This window comes from Zalophus californianus, chromosome 17, assembly GCF_009762305.2.
Source record: "Zalophus californianus isolate mZalCal1 chromosome 17, mZalCal1.pri.v2, whole genome shotgun sequence".
Taxonomy (NCBI): Eukaryota; Metazoa; Chordata; class Mammalia; order Carnivora; family Otariidae; genus Zalophus; species Zalophus californianus.
In genome coordinates, this window is record NC_045611.1 from 19,475,693 (window position 1) to 19,488,283 (window position 12,591).

The window sequence follows — 12,591 nt, forward strand, 5'->3', positions numbered from 1 at the left end:
ATGTCCTTCTTAACTGTTTACACATGATACAACATAATGTAAGGTCTCAGGCTGGAGAATGACATGTATGTGAAATAATAAGCTTTGAGTTAAGTTTGATTGCCTGTTTATGAGTTTGTTGGCTTGCTTATCTATTCACATTTTGTCATGTTTTAGTGTAGGCAATATCTACTATTGAACATAAAATAGTTAAGAGAGTCCCTGGATGGAAATGATGCCATTTCCCTAAAGGAGACTCCTTGCTGCCTTCAGAGAGTGTGGGCTTCCCGGAGGTAGACCAGTTGTCTGCACCAGAGCCTCTTTCCACTCATTTCACCGTTCTAGAAAATGGTGAGGAAATAGAGACCCCCAGAGGTTCCTTTCCAGAATTTATGAACCTGAACCCCTTGCCCCACCAAAGTGGAGGGAGAGGAAACTAGGGTGGTGTTCACATTTGATCCTAACTCAACTTTACAACAGCCTCTTAAAGTAGATGGGTTATCAGTACCATCTTCTTAGGGAGGACATTGCGATTTAGGGCCACTAAGCAAGAGATTATAGATTCTTGCTACTTAAAGAGTGATCCATGGGCAACAGTGTTAACAACACATTGGAGCTTGTCACAAATGCAGAAGCGCAGGCCCCACCTTGGAACAGAGAACCAATCTGCATATTTACGAGATACTCCTCATTCTCCGAGCAGGAGATTCTGTGATGAATAAAATATGTGAAGATTTGACCCCTGAAAAAGCCAGATCAAGTTTCTTCTAAGATCCCATGTTGCCTCTACTTTTTGGCTACTGGATTTATTCCTAAATGTCATCAGCAGTTTTGGCCGGGGATATTGGGGGGATGGATGCAGATTTCTACTTATGATGTGAGTTCTGGGTTTAATCTACTGATATGCTTTGTGACTGATCAGAATGGAAAATAGCATTTGGGGCTCCCAAATTTGTGAGGTGATGAGGAAGTCCTCATGGCAGAATAGAAAATTCTTTATTCTAGCATGTTTTCTAGTGGTCTCTCATTACAGAAAATTTTTCTATTATAAAGCAACCCAATCTTAGCAAGCCAATTTATTGGGCAGCATTTGCTGGCACTGCAAAGTATTTTCTTTTTTAACTCCTGGGCATGCTTATTCATTCAGCAGTCCATTCATTGCACAATCATTTGCTGCCAGTGCCATGTCCTGAAAGCACAGAGAAGTAAGACATAGTCACTGTCATCAGGAGTTCATGGCCTGGAAGAGGAGACAAACAAAACAATGATTATAACCCAACTTAATATGTGGTAAATTATATTCCTTCTGTGACACAAACTTTTCTGCTGGTCCCAGTTTCAAGTATTTTGTTCTGTGCATAGACCATGTATCATGTGAGTGTCTGTTTTTTTGTCTGAAGTGTACTGTCACCTTCATTGTATTCTAGTTATCAAAAAAGTGCTTGGGGATAGGCGAGGGTTACAAAGGAAGGGGTAGTGCTGTTGGTGGGGGAAGAATTCATGGAGATGATAACCTTCATTCATTCCTCTGACAGATATTTATTGAGCTTACCACATGCTGGGCACAGGGCTAGTGGGTTATAGAATTGGGGATTAAGAATCAACAAGACATTCTTGGTTCCTGCCCTTTGTGTACAAGGGAGGATGCTGTTAAACATATAATCACATGATAAGTCAACCAATTTCACTTGTGACAAATGGTTTGGAGAAGTGGAGAGTTCTATGAGACTATGTGATGAGAGGGGTGACCCCGCCTGAAACATCAAGAAATGCTTCTGTGACAACTGAAAATTTGTACACTTTGACCTATATTACCCCATATTCCCTCCCATCCACCCCTGGCAACCACCATGCTGTTCTCTGAAATCAGTATTTTTGTTTTTTGTTTTAGTTTTTGTTTTGGATTCCACATATAACTTATACCATGCAGTATTTATCTTTGTCTGGCTTATTCAGCTAGCATAATGCCCTTCAGATTCATCCATGTTGTTGCAAATGGCACACCTCCCTTATTTTTTATGGCTGAATACTATTCCGTTGTATATATACACACACCATGTTTTCTTTATCCATTCATTTGTAGATCAAAGGGTATACAAATTTTTAGTCATAAGAAGAGTAAGTTCTGGGGTGCCTGAGTGGCTCAGTCAGTTATGTGTCTGCCTTCAGCTCAGGTTATGACCCTGGGGTCCTGGGATTGAGTCCCACATCGGACTGCCTGCTCAGTGAGGAGTCTGCTTCTCTCGCTGCCTGCCATTCCCCCTGGTTGCATGCTCTCTCTCTCTTTTTTGAATAAATAAATGAAATCTTTCAAAAAGGAGAGTAAGTTCTGAGGAGCTCATGAACAGCATGGTGACTATGATAATATGGTAGTGAATCCTTGGAAGTTGCTAGCAGTAGATGTTAAGCATTGTCACCACACGTACACAAAAAGAGTTAACTGTTTTAACTCTATGAGGTCATGGATATGTCAGTAATCTTGATCTTGGTAATTTTCCTACATGTATATATGTATCAAATCATAACATTGTATACTTTAAATATGTGTGATTGTATTTGTCAGTCATTCCTCAGTAAAGTTAAAAAGAAAGAAATGCTCCTTGCAAGCTATGACTCATGAGCCATGACCCATGGAGGGGTAATACTGAAGGAAGAAGCATTCTCGGTGGCAGAACAGCAAGTGCAAAAGCCCAGGGGCACAATGGGACTTAGTACAATCCTCCAAATGAAAACCTTAGCATGGCTAGAAGAACAGGGCCATCTTGGAAGTCAGATGTCATCCTTGCCCTGTGTTTGTATAAATAATGGGCTTTCTATCGGCCTTGTGGACAGGAGAGATGTGAGAAAATGGAATGAGGCCTGGCCCAAGATGCCACTTGCCAGTTATTTAACCAGAGATTGACCTCCATTATTGCATCTGCCCAATGGGGATTCCTGCCCTCCTGCTTATCTTTGAGACCCTGTGGGTGGGAAAGTGCTTAGAAAAAAATAGTAGAGCCTCTCCCATTGTGTCATTACCTCAGGGATCCATCTGTGGGGTGAAGTGAGGTAAAGTGGAGATGCTTTCGGCTTCCATGTTGCAGGATGGTGGTTCAGGAAAAAGACTTAAGTTTTTCTTCCTAGGCATACAATAGTGTTTGGGGAAACAGCTGACTGTCCCCAGCTGCATGCAAACAGCCCAGCGGAAGCAGCAGACAAAGAGCTGATTATGACAGAGTGGCACCGGGCTGTTAGCACTGAGCTGCCAGATGCTGTTAGCAAATGAAAATAAAAGTGAAATTAGTGAATTGCCAGCAAAAAAAAAAAGCCTCTGTGCACCTCATAGAAATCCCGTGGGCAGCTCAAGAGAGATGGGGCTTGGATGGGGGTGAATGTCAGAGCTGGGGATGAGGCCACTTGACCGTAGATCCGGACGGCCTCCAGCACTGTGGGGACTCGAGGACGTGTAATTATGCTGAGACCAGGGATAGCTGGGAGCAAGTAGCAGGCAGGAAATGAATCAGAGTTGAACTCTGAGGATTGGCAGTTGAGGGACGTTATGGGTTGGTTTATGTTCCCCAAAGGGATATGTTGAAGTCTTAACTCCCAGTACTTCAGAATGTGACCTGATTTGGGGGTAGGGTCCTTACAGAGGTAATCAAGGTAAAGTGAGGTCATTAGGGCGGATCCTAATCCAGTATGATTGCTGTCCGTATAAAGCGGGGACATTCGGACACAGAAACAGATAGACACAGAGGGAAGTGGTGTGAAGACACATAGCGGGGAGACAGTCCCCTATGTGATGGGCGTGATGCATCTATAAGCCAGGGGACACCAAGCCTTGCTGGCAAACAGCAGAAGCTAGAAGAGACAAGGAGGGGTTCTCCTGCACAGTTGTCACAAGAGAGAGCCCTGCACCAACGTGATTTTGGATTTCTAGCCTCCAGAACCACAAGATAATACATTTCTGTTGTTTAAAGCCACCCGATTTTTGGACTTTGTTATAGCAGCCTTAGGAAACTAATATAGGGTGTTTTCAAGGAGGAGCATTTAGCTTCTCAAATCTCTCCAATAAGACAAAGACATACTATTTTTTTTTTTTTTTTTAGAGAGTGAGAGTGCACACACATGTGTGCATGAGCCTGGGAGGGGAGAGGGACAGGCAGAGGGAGAGGGAGAGAGAATCTTAAGCAGGCTCCATGCCCAGTGCGGAGCCGGATGTAGGGTTTGATCTCACAACCCTGAGATCATGACCTGAGCTAAAACAAAGAGTCAGACACTTAACTGACTGAGCCACCCAGGTGCCCCAGTGCGGATATGGGGGAGGCTGTCATCCTTTCAGGGGGGCAATGCCAATCCATTCAAGTATTTACTGTGCAGCAATCATGTCAGCCTGCAGATACGCCTGCTCTTTCCAGGCCCTGGGAAAAGTGGAACTCCCCACTGATGAGTGAAAGCAGACTCCTCACGGGAAAGCAGACCTGGACTAAATGGAAGCTCTGCTCCTGGCGAGCTGCGTGAGTGAGGGCAGGGAACTTGCTCGAGTCTCAGTTTCTGTGGCTGGAAAATGAGGATTCTAACGCCTCCCTCCTGGGATGTTGTGGAGATTTGAGAATATGCATCAGAAGTGCTTAGCACTGATCAGCCGTGATCGATTATGATTAATATTATCCTATCCAGCAGCTGTCTTTTTCAGCTGCAGGCACCTAATGGCTTGCTGGCTACAGATTGTGGGAGAAGATATTCGGTGGCACCAAACTTGAACTCCCAGGGCTGAAACTTAGAGGATGGAGAATGGACAAGCTTGCCATTGGCCTCTTCCGTCATGCTCTTGCCTGACCCAAGGGCCTGGCTATTTTTTTGCTGATTCCAGGCTTTTCCTCACCTCTACACTCTGAACTCTGCCTGCTCTGTGCCTAGGATCTCTTTCTCATGGTTCTCTTTCCCTCTTCTCCTACAGACATGCTCAGTCCTTCATTCTAGTTAATCTAAAAGGGATGCCTAAGCTAGGAAAGCAATATAATTTTAAAACCTTACACAAAGGTGCAAACAAATGATAGTTCATCATGTTCCCTGAGGTTTTACCATTTTTAAGAACAGAGTTGGTTAACTTCAAAGTTCCATTTGGTGGTGTGGATGTGGGAAGTACTTTGGTGGTCTGGATCTGGGGGACAGTACCTGCTACGGACTGAATGTTTGTGTTCCCCACCCCAAATTCATGTGTTGAAACCTCATTTAATGGAATTTGGCAGTGGGGCCGTTGGGAGGTGATTGTGAGCCCTCATCCATGGGATTGGTGACCTTATCAAAGAGACCCAACAGAGGTCCCTCCCCCATTCTACGATGTGAGGACACAGCAGAAAGACTGCCATCTATGCACCAGGAAGCAGGAGCTCAAGACACACCGAATCTGTGGGCACCTTGATCTTGGATTCTCCAGCCTCCAGAACTGTGCACAATAGATTTCAGTTGTTTATAAGCTACTCAGTCTATGGTATTTTGTTAGAGCAGCCCAACAGACTAAGACAGTATCCCTTTCTTCTAAATGACCTCCAGGAAGAGAGATAATGTGTTAGCAATGTAACACTTTATTTTTGAAAGACTGCCACTGTGGTCTCTCCCATGCCAAGCCACTGGCTTGGCATAATTTCCCATCTTCTTTACAGGCTAAGAGGGTTGTTTGAATTAACCACAGCAACTTGGCTTGCTTACTCACTATTCCCAGAACTTGATGTACTCATTCCCACCTCCACGGTGTTGTTCCCGATGCCTTTTCTTTCTCCTAGTATTACCATTTTAACTTTAGGTTGACCCATACAGGACCCATGACTGGAACATGAGGGAAACTTTATTTTAGTAACTGTCTCAAGTCAGCAATAAAAGAGAGTTCTTCCCAAGGTTGACTCTGGATTTGACCCTGATATTCCCAGACTCTCTGACTTTTCACCTGCTGTTTTCTCTATGTGGAATGTCCTTTGATTGCCTTGACCTCCAGGTCACCTCCTACTTATCCTTGAGGGACCTGCTCCCCTGTAACCTCCTTCCATGTCATTCTGTATCCCTACTGAGGTGTTTGTCACATTGTATGGCTCATGTATCTCTCCCTATAGCCTGTCAGGTTCTCCGGAAAGAGGATGGATCTAATTCAATGGCACTGGCATGTGGTGGGGATTACTGATAACTGGTAGACAAATGAGTGGATGAATGGATGGAAAGAGGCGGGGAGATGTGGATGGATGGATGAAGTCATGGAATAATTAACTGCAGCATCTCTGTTCCTGCTTCAGTCAGGGATGGAATTCACCTACCAGTTTGTCTTGCCTTTGAACGTTCAACACCTGTGGTGACAGGGCTCACAGGCAGCATGAATTAGACGGATAGCTAGATAGCTAGATAATGTCTGAGCAACTGGGAGTCCATAATCTTCCCTGATGCATTTCATAAACACAATTATGAACTCCAGAGATGATCAACTTGGTGGACTGTGTGGGAAATATTTTTGAGGACTGTATTTAGGGGACGGTACCCCTTTGTCCTGCTTCTATCAGAGGTGCAGAGCTTGCTCACCTCCCACTTCCTGCCCTGGGCTTGGACTGCTCACCTCTCTGTGGCCTCCTCTCTCCTTCCTGCCTTGCTCTCCTGACTGGATCTGACTGTTTTCTTCTGATCTGACCTGCCTGAAGGTCTGCCAGACCTCCCTGGTTTGGGCGTGCAAGAGAGTGGCAACATCAGAGGAAGACAGGGCCCCCTGGAAAGTCCCTCCCCCTGCAAGGCCAGAGAAAGAGCCAGATGACCTGCCTTGGCTACTGGCTGGCATGCTTAGAAGGCTTTGATCAGTGGCTGCTAAGCTCACACCCGCTTTCAGATGGATACCCTGGTGTGTGTTCTTTATGTCCTCTTGCTTTCTTTATTGATTCAAGGTGAGTTTGCATGGGGGCTGAAGAGGAAGGCTGAATTTACTCTATTGTCTGGGAGGAGAGCTGACCATCGAGGGGTTTTATAGAATCCACGGTTCTTAAAGGAGAGGGCTCTGTTGATTCAGGGGCCCCAAAGATCCATTTTCTATAAAACACATATCTGCTTTTGTCTGAAGGGCAAAGAGGTGGCCTTTTTCCCAAGGAGTAAATGTTTGGAGGCAGCTCTCACTCTCCACGTATAAAAGACATTCAAAGAAAACCTCACGTTAGTCAGTCTGATCCCCCAAATCTGGGAGATTTTTACTCATATTAGAGAGACTGGAGATAACTTTTTAGGTGTTAAAGTACTTACAAATGTGGCAACCTTTGGCCAGGCCATCGCTTTACCTGCCCGGGTCTGAGTTTTCTTATCTGTACATATGTTAGAATTATACTGTGAGACTTAAGTTTGTGGAGCTGTGGGGATCAAATGAGTTCATATAAGTTGTAAAATGTTAAGCAAATGCTAAGGTTTGATGGTCATTATTATGAACACAGCACCAGCCATCCATCTCAGTACAGGAATTCTGCAGAGTGAGCTGGAGAATTAATGGGACCAATGACATTTATCCCCCGACATCTATCTCTTCACAGTCATCTGTGTCTGAGTGTCTGGGACATAAAGAGGGGTGGGTAGGTGTTGAACTGAAATGGTTTTAGCATTTCTGGCTGGGGGGATTTGTATGGATTGCTAAGGGGTGTTATTAGAATATGAAGCTCCTAAGTCCTGTGAGGAGAGAATTACTGGCATTCGAGGCCTCCCTGCAGCCTCCCGCTGTCCGTCCACTCTCCACTTTTTTTTTTTAAATATTTTATTTATTTATTTGAGAGAGAGAGAACGAGAGACAGAGAGCACGAGAGGGAAGAGGGTCAGAGGGAGAAGCAGACTCCCTGCCGAGCAGGGAGCCCAATGTGGGACTCGATCCCGGGACTCCAGGATCATGACCTGAGCCGAAGGCAGTCGCCTAACCAACTGAGCCACCCAGGCGCCCGTCCGTCCACTCTCCACTTTTACCATCGCATGTGTGTCTTCTCTAGACTTAACCTTTCCATGGTATGGAGGTAGGTCCTCATCTTTCTAGGAACCCATTTAATCTGGTCCCTTCTCTGTATCTTGGATCACACTTTTCTTTTTCAGAGTGAGAAGTTGTGCCAACTCTAAGACTTTACCACAGCCAGAGGACCGAGGAATCCCTACCTCCCCTTCTCCATCTTTTCTCCCTTCTACAGGGTCCACGAGAGAAATCTATTCCTGGGCTGATGAAAAAAAAAGTTTTTACATTGTTAATGGGGGTTCAACTCTAAGAACTAAGGCAGATTTCTGGTGCACCAGGCTGGACATTGTGAAGGACTCTTTTTCAGTAGTCTAAGTGGACATCAGAGTAGCTTGCTCCATCCATGTGCCTTAAGACCAGACCCAGTCTCTCAGCGGGGCCCCCTTGTTGAAAGAAAAGACTCCACCAGGGGCCCTCAGGGATGGTCTGAGAGCATTGGCACTGGAGGGAGGGCCCCATGCCTGGGGCGGAGCTGTCCCAGGCTGTCAACACCTGGCTTGTGGGTCTGGGGTGGCACCTGAGCCTGGGGCCTGATGAGGAGGGAAAACAGACAGAAGGGACAGTCATGGCCTTGCAGCAGGTTTTACCACTCTGGTTGTGTGGAAGGAAGCGATAGAAGAGACCATAGTCATATGGATGTGATGCCACTCCCAGCCCAGAGAGACTGTCTTCTCTACCTCTAACCCCCCCTTTTTTTTTAAATTTTTTATTGTTATGTTAATCACCATATATTACATCATTAGTTTTTGGTGCAGTGTTCCATGATTCATTGTTTGTTCATAACACCCAGTGCTCCATGCAGAACGTGCCCTCCTCAATACCCATCACCAGGCTAACCCATCCCCCTACCCCCCTCCCCTCTAGAACCCTCAGTTTGTTTTTCAGAGTCCATCATCTCTCATGGTTCGTCTCCCCCTCTGACATACTCCCCTTTTCTTCCTCTCCTGTTATCTTCTTCTTTTTCTTTTTTCTTAAAATATGTTGCGTTATTTGTTTCAGAAGTACAGAACTGTGATTCAACAGTCTTGCACAATTCACAGCGCTCACCGTAGCACATACCCTCCCCAATGTCTATCACCCCAGCCACCCCATCCCTCCCTCTAACCCCCTTTTTTGGTACAAAAGTTAAGTTTTTTATTTAGGAAAAGAAGAGATATAACAAATCACTCATTTAAAAAACTGACGAATGCAAAAAACATGATAGAAACTCAGAAAAGTAAGATAATTTTATTATTTTTTGAAAATCTCTAGTATTTTTCTCGTATAATCTTTGGTTACATACTGTCACTGCCTTTTCATATGATAAAGAATTTATAATAATAATTTCCCTAGAGAGAAGGATAATTCAACCTTTCCTCTAGCATGATTGATTGAAATGTATTTACTATTAATGCTTTGGAACAGTTTTTTTTTTTTTTTAACTTACTATTCTTTATCAGTAATAGTATGTTCATTTTAAGGAGTGTTGCCAAATTTGGGAAAACATCTATTAAGTTTCTTACACATGGAATCTTACAGTTGAAGGGCATTCACATTTTTTATGCACTTGCTAATCTTTTAAAAATATATATTTTTTATTGAGATACAATTTACATACCATAAAATTCATCCCCTTAAAGTGTGTAATTGACAGAATTATGTCTGCATCATCACCGTGTAATTCCAGAACATTTGCATCATCCCCGAAAGAAACTCTGTACTCATTAGCAGTCACTTCCCATTTTTCTGTCTTCTAGGCCCTGGCAACCACTCTTCTACTTTCTGTCTCTATGGATTTGCCTATTCTAAAAGTTTGTGTAAAACAAATCATACAGGATGTGGCCTTTGTTGTCTGACTTCTACTTAGCTTGATGACGTCAACTTTTATCCATGTTGTAGCATGTTTCAGTCTTTATTCCTTTACGGAGCTAATGCTCCATTGGATGCATATGCCACATTTTGTTCACCCATAAATTGATGGACATTTGGATTATTTCCACACTTTGGCCTTTATGAGTCATGCTGCTACAAATATTCCTGTATCACTTTTTTTGTGGACAGATGTTTTCCTCTTGGAAAGATACATAGCAGTGCAATTGCTGGGTCATAATGGTAACTCTGTATTTAATTTTTGACCTTGATTTTCTTGAACAAGATCAATGATACTTCTCCAAGGCAGGTTAAGGTTGGGGGTTGAGGTGTGGCAGGTTAGGGGAAGGGAATGTTGAGGACTCAACAGAGGCCTTTCGATGCCCACTTCTCTTTGATTACCTATGCTTGGCATCAGGGACACATCAGGAAAAATAAACAAATTCATGGGGCACATTTCTAAAAGGTAGGAAATGGAAGTAGATTTATTTAGTCCCATGAGACAAAATGCATTCTTACTATTTTAATTACCCAGCATAGTGCTTAAGAGGGCAGCTGCAGGCAGGGCCTGCATGGGTTGGCATCCCAGCTGCACTACTAACTAGCTGTGGACCTTGACTACATTACTTAACCTCTCCTGCTTTGGTGTCATCATCAGTAAGATGGGGAGATCCTAACACACCAGTACCTTCTTGCGGCGCTCTTGTGCTTACATGATAACACATGACACGGGGCCTTGGCTCAGCCTGTTATCAATCTCAGTAATTTTGTTAGCCTCCCGTAAGAATGGAAACATGTCAAGGAGGACATCTTACATAGCCTCTGGCTACTAATGTGTCAGTTTATGGGGTATGTTTGAGAAGTAGCTGGCAAGGAGTGGCACACAGATATGTGAGACTAACTCAGTTTGCAGCCCAGTCTTCCATGCAGAGCTCGGCCAGAGCTGGGGGCAGTGAGTGTGGCCTGACACGAATCTCAATAAATATTCAAAGACTCTTGATGGATTTGTCCCTGAATGCAGTATGTGGGAGTGTGAGAGACTTTTCTAAGGAAATGCTGGCTTCGGTTGTAAAGTCGTTTTGTGTTTCTGGAGGCCTACGCCTGGCTTCTTCTGAGGTTCTTCTGTCTTCTGGAGCTTCCCTGCAAGCTGAGATTTGCCAAAGTAGGTTTCACTCAGAGAAAAGAAATTAGGTCAGCTATTTGTGCCCCATTTTTTTTTGCCATAAAAAAATCCTACCAATTTTTACCTGAGACAAAAATAACAATTTTTCTTCCTTTCTAGAGAATAGAATATATGAATCATTTGGAGATCAGAGGAGGAGAAGCAGAGGACAAGGAAATCTGTTATCTATTCTATTCTGTCTATCTATCTATCTGTCTGTCTGTCTATATATCTGTCTATTATCTGTTTATCTATCTACTTATCCATCCATCCATCCATCCATCCATCCATCCATCCATCCATCCATTTGTCTATCTATTTACCTATCCTTATCTTTATCTTATTAGCTAGGCCTTTTTTTGTTTGCTATTCATTCAATGATCCATCTCATCTACCCACGTGTTTACCAATACTTACTCCAGGCTCTGTTCAGGGAGATGGAATAAGAGAAAAATAGGAAGCACAGGAGGACACGTGATTGCAACACAAGGTGAGAAATACAGAAATGGAACTCTGAAAGACATAGTAGAAGAATCAGGGATGAGGTGACATTGGGACTGAGTGATAGGTAGAAGGTCAACAGTCAAAAAGGTGGAGAAGGTGGTACCAGGTGGGGGAACTTGCTTTTCGGAGACACAGAGGCATCTTTGTGGAGCCTGGGGCAGAGGGTGTAAGGCAGGGATTCTCGGGAGAGGGTTTGGACTGGTAGGGTCTTGAATTCTCTGCCTCAGACACTTGGGTTTTACCCTAGAGTCTTGATAACCTAGAGAAGTCGTTTGAACAGGTGAGTGACTATATTTTTCAAAGGTCCCTCTGACGGTGTGGAGGACAAGTTGGTGAGGGCGGTGGAGGAGATGGGGATATTGGTTAAGAAACTCTTTTAATCATTCAGCTTCTAATCAATAAGCAATTCACTTGTGTTTCATGAGCCTTTAATCAGATAATCTGGGCCAAGATCCAGGCTTGATGTGATGTGAAACGCATGGGAACATATTTTGTTTTGTTTCGTTTTATTTAATTTAATTGTAATTGGTTTATGCTGCCTGGCAGACTTAGTTTTACCATATTTCCTTCCTAGTACAATCGAGGACTTAAGCGGTTGATAATTTTTCTGCGCCCCTTCCCCCATCACGCTTACATTGTGTCATAGAGACTGTGTCATAGAGACAGTGACTTGATTTTATGGGCATCAAATACAAAAAAGGTCACATCTTGTTTTGTGGGAGCCCTGCAGCCAAAGTGTAGCTCTGTTTCTATGGTCAGTGGGCCTCTGAGGCGAAAGCTACCACTGCCCATGCCCTCCCACTAGAGGTAAAGGGGGCAGCGCTTTCAACGAGGGCTATCAGCCCGTTAGGTGGCCCCAGGGGTGGGCAGAAACCCGATTCCCAGGGTGAAGATATGCGTCTCGGTCAGTGGACGTGGCCCCCTCCCTGTCATCAGGGGAGGACTGCACACCAGAAGCGTGCAGCTGGGAGTGATCGAAAGGCTGAACCTCTCAGCTGGATCCAGTATCGTCCAAGAACAGCCCCCAACCTTTGTTCAGATTCCCTACTTCACTTGCTGGCCACAACCTGGCTTCCCTTGGTCCCCTGATAGCGGGGGAACTGGTACC